General features: G+C 51.8%; 1 long non-coding RNA gene across 1 annotated transcript; it reads left to right on the top strand.

The window, feature by feature from the left end:
- Window positions 1–14,890: 14,890 nt before the first annotated feature.
- On the top strand, window positions 14,891–16,021 carry LOC120680746. Its single transcript, XR_005677785.1, has 2 exons — window positions 14,891–15,106; window positions 15,302–16,021. It is a non-coding gene; the product is annotated as an uncharacterized LOC120680746 (long non-coding RNA).
- Window positions 16,022–16,245: the final 224 nt, after the last annotated feature.

Genomic DNA, 16,245 nt, shown 5'->3' with positions numbered 1-16,245 from the left:
CGTCGAACTTGTCTTCGAGGCGACGCACTGCATTACATTACGCCTCCATCTTCTCATCGTGGTAGCTAGCCTCCTTCATCACCTGGTCGATGATGAGTTGGGAGTCCTCCCAGACGTCGAGACGTTTGATGCCGAGTTCAATGGCGATGCGGAGGCTGCTGAGGAGGGCCTCGTATTCTGCCATATTGTTAGACGCCAGGAAGTGTAAGCACACCATGTATCGCATGTGCTTTCCAAGGGGTGAGACGAATAGCAGGCCCGCGCTCGCACTATTCTTCATCACTGACCCGTCGAAGTACATGAGCCAGCATTCGGCCTGAATCTCAGGCGGGGGCAGCTGAGTGTCGGTCCATTCGGCAATGAAGTCTGCCAAGATCTGGAATTTGACTGCCTTGCGAGGGGCGTAGGTGAGAGTCTCTCCCATCAGCTCCACTGACCACTTGGCAATCCTACCCATGACCTCCCGGTTGTGGACTATCTCCCTGAGGGGGAAAGACGAGACCACGGTGATGGGATGAGCCTCGAAGCAGTGGTGCAGCTTGCGCCGTGCCAAGATTACTGCGTAGAGCAGCTTCTGGATCTGTGGATATCGTGTCTTGGTTTCGGGCAGCACTTCACTGACGAAGTACACCGGCCTTTGGACTGGCAGAGCATGTCCCTCCTCCTGTCGTTCTACAATGATGGCTGCACTAACGACCTGAGTCATTGCTGCTATGTATAGGTAGAGGGGCTCACCATCCACTGGTGGTGTTAGGATAGGAGCACTTGAATGCGACGCCTTGAGTTTGTCGAGGGCCTCTTGGGCCTCAGGGGTCCACTAGAAGCGTTTGGATTTCCTTAGGAGTCGATACAGAGGTAAGCCCTTCTCACCGAGGCGTGAGATGAATCGGCTGAGGGCCGCTAGGCAGCCCATGACCTTCTGCACCCTCTTTAGGTCTCGAATTGGTCCCATCCGAGTGATGGCTGAGACTTTCTCAGGGTTGGGTTCGATGCCCCGCTGGGAGACAATAAAGCCCAAGAACATGCCTCGAGGGACTCCGAATACGCACTTCTCGGGGTTGAGTTTCACCCCCTTAGCCCTAAGGCAATCAATACGCACTTCCTGGATTTCACAACGATGTCGTCGACATACGCCTCTACAGTCCGCCCGATATGGTCTTTAAACACATGGAGCATACATCACTGGTATGTAGCTCCGGTGTTTCGAAGGCCAAAGGGCATCGTGACGTAGCAGTACATGCCGAATGGGGTAACAAAAGAAGTCGCGAGCTGGTCGGACTCTTTCATTTTGATTTGATGATAACCAGAGTATGCATCAAGAAAGGACAAAAGTTCGCATCCCGTAGTTGAATCAACGATTTGATCAATTCGTGGCAAAGGAAAGGGAACTTTAGGACATGCCTTATTTAAACTAGTATAGTCTACACACATTTTCCATTTCCCACATTTTTTCTTAAATTGCATAGGATTAGCTAGCCACTCGGAATGGAATACCTCCTTGATGAATCCGGCCTCCAGAAGCTTGTGCACCTCCTCGCTGATCGCCCGTCGCTTGAGCTCGTCGAAGCGCTACAGGCGTTGCTTGACCAGCTTGGAGTTCGGCAGGATATCAAGGGAGTGCTCGGCGACCTCCCTCGGGATGCCAGGCATGTTCGAGGGGCTCCACGCGAAGATGTCAGTGTTGGCACGGAGAAAGCCGACGAACTCCACTTTCTATTTGCTGTCGAGGGTAGCGCTGAACTTCAGCGCCTTGCCGTCGGGGGTCTTCGTGTCAAGGGGGACGTCCTTGGTACCCTCGGCAGGCTCGAAGTTGCCCACGTGCCGCTGCTTGGAGTCCATGGCCTCCTCGGCCATTCCTTGTAGCTGCGCGGCGAGGGCTTCGTCGAGTGCCTGAGCCTCGGCGTGCTCGAGGCACTCGACATCGCACTCGTATGCATGCTCGAACGAGGAGCCGATGGTGATGACACCCTTCAGGCCCGGCATCTTCATCTTGAGGTAGGTGTAGTTGGAGATCGCCATGAACTTGGCGTAGCAGGGATGCCCAAGGATGGCGTGGTAGGCTCCCCGGAACCCCACCACCTCGAAGGTGAGCACTTCCTTGCGGAAGTTGGCCACCATGCCGAAGCAGACAGGCAGGTCCATCTGGCCGAGGGGTTGGACTCGCTTCCCCGGTGCAACGCCGTGGAACGGAGACTTGCTGGGGCGGAGCTTGTTCAGTTCGATCCCCATAAGCTCCAAGGTGTGGGCGTACATGATGTTGAGGCTGCTGCCTCCGTCCATGAGCACCTTGGAGAAGCGGGTGTTGCCCATGATGGGATCCACAACAAGTGGATACTGTCCCGGTTCGGGATGTAGTTGGGGTGGTCCTCACGGCTGAAGGAGATGGTGTCCTCCAACCAGTCGAGGTAGGATGGCGTGGCCTTGTTGATGGAGAAGACTTCTCGGTGCTCACGCTTGCGCTGCCGAGAGGTCAAGTTCGCCGTCGGCCCTCCGAAGATGAAGAAGGCGTTCTCCACCGAGGGGATTTCGCCGTCGGCACCCTTATCATCCGCATCCTTCTTCTTGTCCTCGTCGCGATGCGCGACGCGATTGTAGTACTTGCGGAGCATCTCACACTGTTCGAGGGTGTGGTTGACTGAGCCCTTGTGGTAAGGGCACAGCTTCTTGAGCATATCGTCGAACAGGCCGCCACCGCCTCGAGGGCCCTTGCGGTCTTGGGAAGCGACAAAGGCCTCGTCGGTGTCCTCCACTTGCCCCTGTCCGCGCTGGTTTGGTGGGACCGGCTTCTTTCCTTTCTTCCCCCGCTTTTGTTTCTTGGCGGGGGCCTTGGTCTTGCTGTTGCTGCCCTCTGCGGGTGCATCCTCCTTGCGCTTGTTCGCCTTGTTGTTGAAGATGGCACTAACTGCCTCCTCGCCGGCGGCGTAGTTGGTGGCGGCATTGAACAACTATTGATGTTGGCGGGATGACTTTGCGCAAGCTCGTGCACCAGGTTCTTGCACGTCGTGCCTTCGAGGAAGGCATTGATGACTTCGACGTCAGTGACGCTAGGGTGCTCGGTACACTGCTTGGAGAAGCGTCGCACGTAGTTGCGCAGGGATTCATTGGGCTTCTGCTAACACCCTCGGAGATCCCAGGAGTTTCCGGGATGCACATAGGTGCCCTGGAAGTTGCCCACGAAGATCTTAACTAGGTCGGCCCGGTCGTGGATCTGATCCGCAGGCAGATGCTCGAGCCACGTTCGTGTGGCATCGGCAAGGTGAAGAGGGAGGTTGCGGATGATCACAGCGTCAGCCCTCACGCTGCCCAGCTGGCATGACAGGCGGTAATCATTGAGCCAGATTGCGGGGTCTGTCTCTCCTGAGTACTTGACGAGGGTGGTGGGTTGGCGAAAGTGTGGGGGGAAGGGAGCGATGCGAATCTCCCGACTGAACACGCGGGTGCCCGGAAGCTCCGGTGACAGTCCCCTGTCGTGCTCAGGATCGAAGTGGCCACACCATCGAGGGGTGTACTTCCTCCCGTTGATGATGTTGCGGGCGTCGCCGTCGTCGGTGTGCCCACACGCATCGCAAAGGGGCTCCTTCACAGGAGGCTTCTTGATGCAATTGTGCACCGAGGGTGCCCTTGCGTTGTCCACTGCGGCTGCTTTGCCCTTTCCTCCCGGCGGAGTGTGCACTAAGGCCCCGTGGCCCTGGTGTGCTACCCCACCGGCCTTCGAAACTGCCGAGCGCATGCGAGACGCAGAGCTCTCAGCCTGCTGCACTGCAGTCTACTCGATGAGCACCTTCGCCTTATTGCGCAGGTTGCGTCCCTCGGACGTAGAGGGCTATGGCATGGCTTGAAGTAGGTAAGCTGCAACGACGAGCTTTTGGCTGGCCCTTTGCAGTTCCAGCGGCTTATCAACATTGTCGTCGGCCAGGATACCCTCCCGAGCGATGCGTCCCGCCGCCTGAGCCCGCGCACCGCGCGCGGTGCGCTCTTGCTCAAGCGTTGTACGTAGCAGTCGTGTCTGCCGACGCTCCTCTTTGAGCCTTTTTTGAGCTCCGTGAGTTGCGCCAGCTGCGCCCGCAGCGCCGCCGAGCTTGATGAAGCGGCGGGGTTCGAAGGGGGCGCCACCACTTGGTTCGCTGGTGGGGGCTCCTCATTGTTCCCATCGTCGCTCGGCACTTCGTCAACCACCCCATCCGCCAGCTCCACCATTAAGCATTCCCGGTCGGGATCGTAATCCCCCTCGCTGGAGTCTTCGGAGTAGGTGAGGCAGTAGTCCGCCACGAGCTGAAACAACCGGAAGGTGTTGAGGTCGCAGACCCTGGAGTAGTCCCACTCTGTGGCCGTGAAGTTGTCCATGAAGAAGTTGATGTCATCGGCGAACGATCCCGCCATGTCGGGGTAGGAGTCGTCGGGTGATGACGCGATGAGGTTGCAGATCGAGAGGAGGTTGTGACCCGGCAAGTCCTCGTACGTGCTCATGCTAGTGTTGACCGACGAAGCGTAGGTAGCAGCTGCGTTGCGCATCCCAAAGGGAAAGGGCGACGACATAGTCGCGCCCTCCTTGGGAGGCTTCGGGGCCACGTTCGGTGGTGGTGCCGGCACAGGTAGCACCTGAGCACGTGGTGACGAAGTGGCGACGCCGTTAGATGCGACGCTGGGCTGCAATACGGCAGCCTCGACCCACGTTGGGGAGCTGAGGCGTGCCGCCCTGCGCCGCTCCATGCGTGCTTGTCGCGTGCGCTAGCCCGAAAGTCTGTTGCACCGGGTCGGTGGAGTCGGAGTGCCGGGGTTGGCCTTGGGCGGGAGAAGCTCCTTGTTGAAACTATTGCCGGTCGCAACGAAGTTGAGGCTCCCGGCCGAAGCACAGTGCCCGCGCGGGAGTGGGCGTGGCTCGTCCGCCATCCTGGAAAAAAAGATAGAACGAAGACAAGATGTCACGCAGCATTGCCCCTACCTGGCGCGCCAACTGTCGGTGTCCTGACCCGGCGGTGCGGCACCAACTAGTAAAATGTTGCGTGATCCCTCACCCTGGATGGTTGATGCAAGAGGTAACACAGGAACGCACGGGTTTATCCTGGTTCCGGCCGCGGGGCCGTACGTCCAGCAAGGGTGTGCGAGTGCACTGTACTATCTTGCACTGGGGGTGCCTGTAGTAGGGGGTAAAAGCGAGGCGAGAGAGGGAGGAAAGCTCCCAAGTCTCTGCTAGAGGAGGAGATGATTGAGGCAAGTGCCAATATCGGGGCTCAAGAGAGCGGGTGTGTGTGTTCTGCGAGTTATGTGTGTGTGAATGATGATGAGATCGTGGAGAAGATGGTGCCCGGCTCCCCTTTTATAGACACAAGGAGGGGCGGAGTACATATACGGGGAGATCTAAAGTCGTCATCTTCTCCCCGAATCGGGGGTGCACAGTGGGTGACTACTATAGAAAGTACACTGTGGGGCACTGAAGAGCATGGAGCCGGGTGTGGCGGTTGTCCTGGGCGACGTCTTGATCTCGTGGAGATCGTGCCGGCGTCCTGGCAGCTCAAGCGGGCGGTATGGTGGTTCCTGTAGAGGGTACCTTCCCCTGCGCTCGATGTGGCGGAGTTCCGAGGGTCCTGCAGGTGGGGTTCTTGATCTGGTCATGGCTCGGGCCGCGCCCGAGGGTCGTGCCCATGCCATTCGAGGGGCCTACAGCAGAGGAGGTACATGGAGTAGGCAGCACAATGGAAGGGGTAGCGCTGCGCATGTTCGCACAGTGCGTCGCAGGTTCCCACAGTGTTGCTACAGCGCCGGGGATGGTGGAGCAGTGACCGGAGTTGGCGGACGAGACTCCAGGCGCTGTTGCTGTGCGGAGTGGTGGCCTGACGCCGTCTGACCCAGGTGCTGGAGCGGAGTTGTTGGCATTTAATGCCTACGTACGGCAGGTGGGTGAGCGGACGGGCCGTTTGTCCTTTCCGTCGAGGGGTGGCCTCGAGTGAGATGGAGTTGGCGTGCTTCCCCAAGGGTAGGTTCGCTACCCTCGAGCGAAGCGGAGGTGCGGGGAGCTATCGAGGGCCTCGGTGGGGAGCCCTCGAGTGAGGCGGAGATTTCCCCGCGGGTTCGAGGGGGCTCATATGGGCCGCAATGCGTACCTGGGCCGTGGATTGGGCTTCTTTGAGTCCTTTCCTTTCCTTCGGATTGGAAGGAGACTGTTGGCCTTCATGGGCCCATTTCCCTAACAAGTGTTTTGCGTTTTGAGGGTAATTTAGTCCCCTGGTTAGGGTGCCCCTAATCATGGTACCCGACAGTGCTATTCAGAACTTTCTCTAGGAGAGTCCTGACTTCAGCCAATGTCTTGTACATGACGAATCCCTCGGAAGCCACATTCATGAAATGTGCACTTTCTAGTTTAAGGCCATAAAAGAGGTGCTGCATAAGTATTTCCTTCGGCATCTGATGTGGTGGCTCGGAGTCTACTAAATGCATGAATCTAGCCCAGGCTACTCCAAGTGATTCATCGCCTTGCTCGAATGATAGCAGTTGTTTCCGATGAGGGATCACTTTGGAGATAGGATAGAAGAACAAGTAGAATTCTTGCCGGGAGGCAGGGGTACGTAACTCGATAGTGTTAGGCATGGTACCTAGACTTGGTTAGTAACATAGGGTTGTGTTCCACCCCACAGTACCGTAGTGGTAGGTGGCAGGTGGTGACAGCCCTGTCCGTCCTTTGTAGTCCACCACGTTCGTGTGTTTTCATAGCAGTAGGATTGCCAAAAGTATGTTGGGCCCCTTCTCACCCCTGTCTGAGCCCTTCGCTTAGGCCGCCAAAGCAGATCAAGATAGTTTAGTTGCAAGTCTTCTGGGTAATGAGTTGGCTAACCGACATTAGACCCTCTGCCCAATTACCTCTCTTCCCCGGGTGGGTCCGGTTGAACTAGTTCTAGGTCTGGTCGCGTTTTATCGTTCCCCGTGGATTCGATACCCTGGAATACTCCAAGGTGAAAGGTGCATCGGTCTCTGTGCGCTTGCGGAGTAATTCGTTTAGGCTAAGGAGTGCCAATAGTAACTAAACAAGTTACTAAGACAGAAAGTAAAGCTAGCAAGAAACTGAAGTTGAGACAAGGAACTTACTCAAAGTGTATTCCTCCGAGGTGGACACAAAATGTAGAGTAAGACCGAGAGAACTCGAGTCCTCTCCTTTAGCTCGGCTTTCACCAGAGCCCTCACCTCACTCTCTTCCTATTCTAATACAAAGAGTGTACCAAGAGAACTCGCTTCTCTAATGGATGGTGTGTGTTACAAGAGAGGGGTTTGAGCTCTATTTATACTGCTTCAGGGTCGGTACTGAGCTTGGCGTCAGTTGCACGCAGGTAAAGTCGGTGTGCTTGTCTTCCACGCGAAGTTGGGGCTCGTGACGCTACAAAGTGGGGCCAGCCGGCCTCTAGGCCGGCCGGCCTGGAGATGTGGCCATCTGGTCACCGCCTTTGCGTGGACATCTGTGATTGTCTCCTGAGGTCGGTGGCAGTTGCTTGGCTCCAACGCAGGTAGTTAGAGGCCGGCCAGCCTCACCAAGGCCAGTCGGCCTGGCTCTAGCTCGTTTTCGGGCCTCCGTTGCTCTGGCACATTGATCATGAGATGCATTTTGCTCCTCTAGTCAGTTTGGGTCTTGACTCTTTGGTCTGTCACTGGAATTAGGCCCAACTTAACTTGGTTCAAGCCTTTCGGTAGTGACTTATAATTTGTGCATGAAACACCCTTGGGTTGGCTTGTTCATGTGCTCAGGACCATGAACCACAAAGTTGCATGATCAAATCTCATAGTGGTAAGCCGGCCGGCCTGGCCTAGGACGGCCGGCCTAGAATTCTCCCCATTTTGGCTCAATTTCGTACATGTTGCTCCTAAATTCAAATACTCACCAAAACTCATGGAACTTGTTCATGTTAGTGAGAATCATAACAATATAGTCCTAAAAGCATGAAATCCGAAGGAATGTTAACGGTAAAATTCATCAAAATTGACCGCCAACAATGCACGAGATGACAGCGAGCGCAAACAAAAGCGCCCAGCGGCAATGACTCCGGGATGAGCTCTGACTCCGGCATGAAGGAGTCTGGGACGAGCGGCGATGACTTTGCCGCGTCCAAGGAGTCTGGCGCGAGCTCCTGCAGCTCCGGCGCCAATGAGTTCAAGATGAACTCTGACTCCGGCATGAAGGAGTCCGGGACGAGCGACGACGACTTTGCCGCGTCCATGGTGTTCACCACGAGCTCCTCCGCGGTGGCCATCTGCATGGAGCCAGGCGCGACCTCCTCTGCGGCATCCATTAGTGGCGGCGGCGGTAGTGACCGGTGTGGTGAGAGGCTCACGTCTAGCGGCGAGTCGGAGCCCACGTCGAGCGGCGAGTCGGAGCCCACGTCGAGCGGCCAGTTGGAGTCCATGGTGAGGATAGGCAATGGGTGAGGCGAGGTAGGAAAGGGAAGGCAGGACGAGGAAGCAAGGAAGGTGAGCGTGCGGTGTTAATGCAGAGTAATAAGCGCGTGCGACAGGTGAGTAAAACGAAGCGCTCTCGCTTGGTGCAATTATGCAGGGGCATTGCCATCCAAACCTCCCTCCAATGGGCCACAAGGACTTCCTTTGCGCTGCGTGATGGGGACGTGGGTTTCCGATCTTCCATCAGGTTCTGGATAACTCTCGTTGTAGGCGGAGTGCGACACACCGATCCGGCTTCAGATCCTAATATCGGAATCTAGCAATTTTAGCACCACAACTCATCTGGTTATCAACCCTGTCACAACCCGGTTGACCTCGCCAAGAAGGCTAATCCCTGCAAGTGCAACGAAGAACACAAGCAAGAACTCAAAAGAACGCAGCTCAATTGAAGTGACTCTGCATATGAATGATTAATCTCACGAATCGGGGTCTCACAAACCGACACGGCAGCGAAACTATTCTTGACAAAATAATCTAAGCAAAACCTAAGCCCTAACGATGTGGCGGCGGCTGTTATTGAAGACCCTAGGGTCATCGAGGAACCCCTGGGCACGCCCCTATTGGGACTCCAACCCGATACACGGACCATCGGCTCAAAAACAGTGACACAGCACCGGGACAGATTCTGGATGCTGAATTATTCGGACAATTCCTGACGACTCCAGATGAATTTTGACGTGCGACTGGATCCATTGGAAGCTCCTTGGAATTATCTTTCCAACCATATGAAGTGCACCCAAATCCGAACCCGTATGCGACCGTGGTGCCCATTTTAGTGCAGACTGCTCCTGGACTCCGACACGGACTCGAAGTCGACTTGGTTTGGGCCTCCAACTTTGCTTAGACGCCCTTGCTGACCTTCTAAGGTAGTGACCAAGGGGGAGGACGTCCAAGAGCTTATTTTGGGTGTTCTCCACCTCCCTAAGTCATGATCTAACTTGGATCAGGATCCCAAGGGTGAATATTAGGACTATGACGACGTAGCTTCCGGCAGAAACAACAGCGGAATGTCTTGATGATTTGAAGACCTTGCCAACGAGATATTGAGATGGGACCAGATCTATTTGAAAGCTTATCAAATATAAGCTTTCCATCAAGAGCTCATGGACCTCAATCGCACTCCGGATGACTGAATTATGACATTCGCAATGATTCACTATCGGTCTACCGACGAACCGAAAGTTCAACTTTATATTTGTGCCTACCATCAAAGATTGACATGTACAAGTAGAACCAAGTGAATTGTACCAAAAATCATTATGCAAATATAGGAACGAGGTCACCTTATATTTAACTATCATGGTCGTATCCATAGGTTTGATGACCTCATCACTGTGGGCGTCGGCGGCCAGAACGACTTCTTTTGACGTTACGGAGGAAGTATAATACACCAAGGTCCATAAGAGCAAGTATTATAATAGGCTGTAAGCAGGCTAAATATTGAGGTGGAGGAGAAAAAGTAGGAGAGAGCAGTAGCAGGCTGTAAGCTTACAGCTGGTTTCGACACAATAACCAAAAAATCTTGTGAGAGAGACATGCGGACCATGTATTAATAATGAAGAACTAAACTACTGTATGAGTAGGCTAAGAGGTAGACTATAAGAATCCTTACAGTTAGCAGAAGACTAAATTATTAACCTTGCTCTAAACTTGTTCGGGTGTCCCCAAGAGCCAACCGCCAGGCGCTAGGCTCGCGCCGCACTGCCCGCGAAAGTTCCTAATTTTTGCTCTTTCTTCTCCGGACCGCTAGACCAGCAGGCCTGGGGTCGAAACCCGAGTGCTTGTGTTTTTTCTCTTGCATTTTTTTGGTTTTTCTTGAAAAACATGTTGTGATGAAAAAGTTATGTGTATATAAGTTATACATATAATGTTTTATAAGTTTTGCTTTTTTCGATAAGATATATATACTTTTTGATATAAAAAACATATATACATAATTTTTCGCTTTGTCATATAAGCTTTGCTTCTTTTCGTATAAGTTATGTGTATAAACTTTTTGCAAAAGTATATGCATAAACCGGCTGGGTGAGTGGAACTGCACAGAAAGGAAAAAAGAAAGGGAAAGTGTGGCCTCTTTTAGTTGCGCGTGTAAAGTTTTTGATATATAATCTTTGCATATTTGAAGTAAACTATGCAATTTATTTTTTATTTTTTCTAGATTTAATACTCCATGCATATAAAATTCACTTTCGATATGATAGTTTTGGAATTTTGAATTTTACAACTAAACAAGCCATTGTTTAGTCCGTGGAGCAAAAAGCTGCCATGCGCCCGATCCTTTCGAAAATTGACCCTTGGCATGGGTCCTGGCGGGCGTCCGCGGAAGAGCAAGGGATCCAGCGTCTTGGCATGGAGGCAACTTGGGTGATACCCGTGGGCGCCATTGCTCTATTGAGGGTGTTGTATCTCTCAGCAGTCTTCTACAGGTGAAAACCTAATCCATATTTTGGACGAGCAGGGGCATTGTCGACGTCGTTCCCTTTCTGAAAACATAGCTAGTGGAACTCGACTCGGCTATGATGTCACTTTCGGTGGACAATCTGCGCTTCTCGGCACCCAGTCGATATGAGAAGGTGAAATTTGCTGCATGAAGTCAGATCTGCTGCGTTGGAGACGTGACAGTGCTGAAAACTCAAAACTGATAGTACATCAGTTCCAGGGTGGCTGGCTATTCACTTGTTCTCCATTCTGATGAGAAGGTCAACATCTGATCTGTTCTATTAACTCCTAACTTATCAGGTTACCCTTGCCGTACGGCTGTACTGCTCGCCCATTCAGATAAGCTCGCCAACAGAGCACTGACTTGATGGGCGGCTATACACAGTGGCGGAGCTGGGATTCAAATTGGGGGGCTCATTTTCCTTTCTTCTTCCTCCCTCCTTCATTTTTCTTCTTCTTCCTCCTCCTTTCTTCTTCCTCTTCTTCACTCATGCTTGAAAAATGTTGGGGGGCTCCATGGGTTCTATGGGAGTAGGGGGGCTGGAGCACCCCCAGCACCCCTGGCTCCGCCACTGGCTATACACTTGTTCTGTTGAAAAACTAAAAGTGGTCGTCAGGCTATACACTTGTCTGATGGGCTTATGATATTTGACTTTGCGCTTATCGCCTTTTCACCTCCGGTGGAAGGTACAGATATTGGTTGTCTGCATGTGAAATAAGTTGACCTTTACATCCTGACTTTTGGGTCTTGTTTGTTTTCCCTGCGCTACTCGAGCTAAAAAAGAATCTTTCATGCATGGAGTACTAAATGAAGTTTATTTGCAAAATCTTTTCACGGATGGGTGTAACTTTGTGCGACGAAACTAATAACAGTAATTAATTGATGATTGGCTACAGTGATACTACAGTAATTATCATCTAATCATGCGGTCAAAGGTCTCATTAGATTCGTCTCGCGAAGTAGCGCAGGAGTTGTGGAGTTAGTTTTATAAACTGTTTTTATTTAGTACCTTTAATTAATGATCAAAATTTATGCTACTTGTGCTACGGAGCAAACCAAATAGGGCCCACCGTGTCGGGTCTTTTCTTGCCATGGTGACAGTGACATCTCATCCATGGAGGTTTCTTGGGTGATCTCTGTTTTCAAACACAGAATGAAAGAAATGTGCTTCGGTGCCTTGGTATCTAGGTCTTTATCATGTTCTCTTACGAATTTTCTATATTTTTGCATGTTCCCCCTGTTAATGACAGCAACTTTGGTTTGGGGGTTTTGTATAAGATAAAGGAAGTGTTTATATTCTATTAATAGAAGTACATGTTTCGGCATTTGTTAAATTTCAAAAAAAAAAATATTCTGATGCATAAACCCTGCAAACTTATTGTCCTGCATTTGTCAAAACTACAATGGAAAGAGGGCGTGCCGCTACTCGCTCTGTCGGTCGTCGGCTCTGGGTTGAAAAGGAGATGGTGGCGAAAATTTTGGATCCGCTTGCGGACCAATGACCACGACGTCCTCGTGCGCCGTTTATCTTGTTGAAAACGTCATCCTTCCACCCTTTCCCTCCCTCTTCGGCGAACATTCTGAGTGAAAACTTAGACCATGTTGGCCAGACAATGATGACGCCTGTGGCGTCGTTTCCTTCCTGTAGGCGTTGTTTTGAAAGCTTTGTTGGTGGCAGTCACCTACTCTCCTCGGAGAGTTTCCGCTTCTGCACCGGTCTTTGGTTTGTTTCATCTACATCGTCCAGGTCGCGCTTGGTCGTCCGGTTCTATTCGCTGGCGGATGCTTTGCCGCCGTTCTGTCTGGCGGATGCTTTGCCGCTGTCGTCGTGTTGGTAGAAGTTTGCTTCAGTCGGATGCTTTGCCGCCACGGTTGGTTGGTCGGTTGGATGATTTGCCACCTTTGTTAGGTTGTAGATCTTTGCACCGTGGATGTTGTTGTGTCTGCTAGCAGGTTCAATTGTAAGGTTGTGGCTAGAGGTGTGGGTTCGGGTGAGTCTCCTCCCGTTGTTCTTGCTGTTTTTTGTTTGTTGTGGTCATCCGCCACTCGTTTTGTGTTGTTTGTTTTCGCTTTAATAGCCTCTGTCTATAAGTCTATAATAATCATATTGCTTCTTTTTTAATGAAATACGTGCTCAGGTACATTCGTGAAAAAAATTACAACGGAATTTTATGCGGAAATTGCAGCTGGAGTTGGCTTAGTAAGGTTTGCAATGCAAACTCTTAATCTCGCAGTATTAAGAAGAGAGAACTCAGATCTTTCAGAAACAAGTCGTCAGTGGGAAAACTTAAAAAAAAAAGCAGAGGTCCGAGGACACCAGAGCAAGAGAGAAGGCTTTGCAATTCCCACAAAACCACTGCTGTATAAAAAGGAGCCGCGCGCCAAGAGACCACCCCACCGCTTCGTCTTTCTCCCATCCCCGTCGAGAGTTCCGCCATTGCCATCGTTCGATTGTTGCCCTCCAAAACTCCGAGCCCAAGGCAAACACTCCCGACTCCAGGTAACCCCTGCTTCGCCTGTCTTTGCCCTGTTCTTCACTTCTTGAGGGTGCTCCTCGGGCTTTATCTTGGGGAAGAACTTTGGCTGTTCTATGTGGTTTTCATACCTTGTACCCAACACAGTTTTCCTTTTTATTTCTTCCGGCAGAATATTCAGCCTTTTTGGTTGGCAGTAATCATGAACAAATCAGTTTTTACGGCTAGGTGTTAAATGACGCGATGCTCATGATGCTTGGCAAATCAATAAAGATTACCGAAATGTTTTTTTGACCGGATTAACAGCTTCACTTGGATTGCCTAATATAAACTAATCTAATGAAAAATTTACCAAAATAGAATACTTCCTTTGTCGTAGTTGGTTTCTGACTAAATGAAATCACCTCTTCCAAATATCAACCCGGCAAGTCACGTTTGTTAATAACTTCCAGGAAATTTGTTGATACTTGTAAAAATGATCTTATTCAACTCCTAGTTCAGCACTTTCTGAGAGATGTCTGGCGTAAACCGTAAGTAGGCCAAGGTTTCAGTTTCCATTACTGAATGAACTCAACTTTTTTTCCCCATATATTCTTCAAGCCTTGTTGAAACACAAGTTTTTTTCTGTCTGACCGGCTATGTTTGCACCACAACTATTATAATCTTCATGCACTACTACAAAATACATCATCGCCAACGCCCCATCACCGCCGGTTTGTTTCGAACCGGCGGTGATAGTCTATCACCGCCAGTTCCAAATGGACTCGGCAGACCTGGCGGTGATGTGTTCTCCACCTTTTTTTTTCATTCTCCCCTCCCTCTCTCTCTCTCCGGTATTTTTTTCCTCCTCCCCCTGGGTCCGCCCACAGCCCTCCCTGCCTCGTGGCGCCGCCCTCCTCCCCATTCCCTATCCTCCTCCCGCGCCCTCCCATGGCGGCGGCGCCGGTCCTCCGCCCCGAACTCCTCCCTCGTCCCGCGCCCTACCATGGCAGCGGCGGCTGGCCATCCGCCCAATCCTCCCTCCTCCCACTCCCTCCCATGGCGGCAGCGCCCGGCCCTCCGCCCCCTCCTCCTCCCTCCACCCTCCTCCCGCCCCCTCCCGTAGCGGCGGCGGTGGCGGAGGCCTGCGCGGCGGCCATGGCGGCCGGATCCGTGCAGGGCATGACGAATCTGCCGCGGCCGGCCCTCCGCCCCCTCGTCCTCCCTCCTCCCATGCCCTCCCAAGGTGGCAGTGGTGGCGGAGGCCTGCGCGGCGGCCATGGCGGCCGGATCCGCGCAGGGCATGGTGGATCTGCAGCGGCCGGCCCTTTGCCCCCTCGTCCTCCCTCTTCCCGCGACCTCCCATGACGGCGGCGCCAGCCCTCCTCCCTCCCTCGCCGTGACGCTCCGAGATCAGGCCAGCGCACTCCTCCCTGAGCTCAGGCCGGAGCCGCCTAGAAGCCAGGAGCCTTCCCCCGCCCGTTTCCTCCTCCGCCATCACATCAGCCAATCTCGCTGCTCCATCCATCTGATTCAGATTTAGCTTCTTCTGCTGCAGGTGGCTCTACCAGATCAAGCCATCAGTGACCCACGAGCCCTTCCAGCCCTGCCCCGCCCACGTCTGCCTCGTCGGGGAGTTCAACCGCTGCACCGCCGCTGCCACACCCACGCAGCTACGCTGGAGGCCGCTCGAGGTTCCCCTGGACTCGCCCCTCGACTTCATCGACGGCCTCTACACCGTCTACGGTGCCGGGAGCTCCTTCCTCCGACATGGGTACGCCATCCACATGTTTGTTTTGCTTGCGATTGCCCCCTCCCTGGGTTAATTTTACCCTGCTCCTTCATAATCACTGGTTCCTCATATCATGTACTGTACTCTACACTAGGTACCCAGCGAGGAAGTAAGTCGTCCTCTCGTCTGATTACCTTCCTTTAGTATGTAATGTTTTTTTTTGCAACTATTTTTCAGAAAAGGAAGATGTTTCCAGATTTGGCTCCACTGATGTGGCACTATTTTGGCACAATGATTGTGCTGCTGTAGGTATGTAGCAAACCTTGTGCTCTTCTATGCATACTTATAGTATGATCAAGCTTAATAGGAGCTTTGAGTGTATTCTGTCATCTTCTGTTTCCATGATCAGTCTGTTATGTTATTCATTCCCGATTCAATCCTCAAGTTCATGGCTATATCAGTTTTCTTAATATATGTTTGTGAAGTTTAAACCAATCTCATAGGTCAGCCTTTTGGTCTTACGTAGTATGTCTGCCTACATGAAAAAACAGAAAATTTTGTCATTCTACCCTGCACTTTCACCCCCTACGTTATCTGCAAGTGTATCGAATAGAGCCTGCAACGTTCTTGCGCTTCATCCTTTGTTATTGCAGTAATAAAGCTTCTCTAAAATATTGGACAGCATACTGTTTGCAGTAACTAACCTACCAATAGATTAAGGTCCTTTGTCCTCTGCATGCATCTACCAGTAGTACAAAGCTTATTTCAAAAGTGCACGAATTTCTTAAGGCTGGCTTTCTGATCAGGCTTTGCTTATCTCCTTTTTTTTCTGTTATCTTTGGTGAGGGGCCTTGCCTGGTAATCTGCATGCAACTCTGATGCCCTACTCAATAGTCTATTTGGGTAAGTCCCACAATTCACTAAATATATCTAAGCTGTCCGACAATATTGATGAAACTATTTTAGCCAACATAGATTGTAACCTCCCATCATACTGAAGTGCAACCAATTCTTTATCTCATACCATAAGGCTACTCATTTTATACGGACTGTATCATATGTAATGGATTATCAGTTCTTGTAGAAATCTCTGCTTTCTGCTTTATTATGATTTCTACAAATTTCTGCTTCAAGTTTTTTTGTTTGAATTTGGACTGCAAACATATATTGTGCTATTGAAC

The sequence above is a fragment of the Panicum virgatum genome, chromosome 7N, assembly GCF_016808335.1.
Source record: "Panicum virgatum strain AP13 chromosome 7N, P.virgatum_v5, whole genome shotgun sequence".
Taxonomy (NCBI): Eukaryota; Viridiplantae; Streptophyta; class Magnoliopsida; order Poales; family Poaceae; genus Panicum; species Panicum virgatum.
This window is presented reverse-complemented; position numbering and strand designations above follow the sequence as displayed.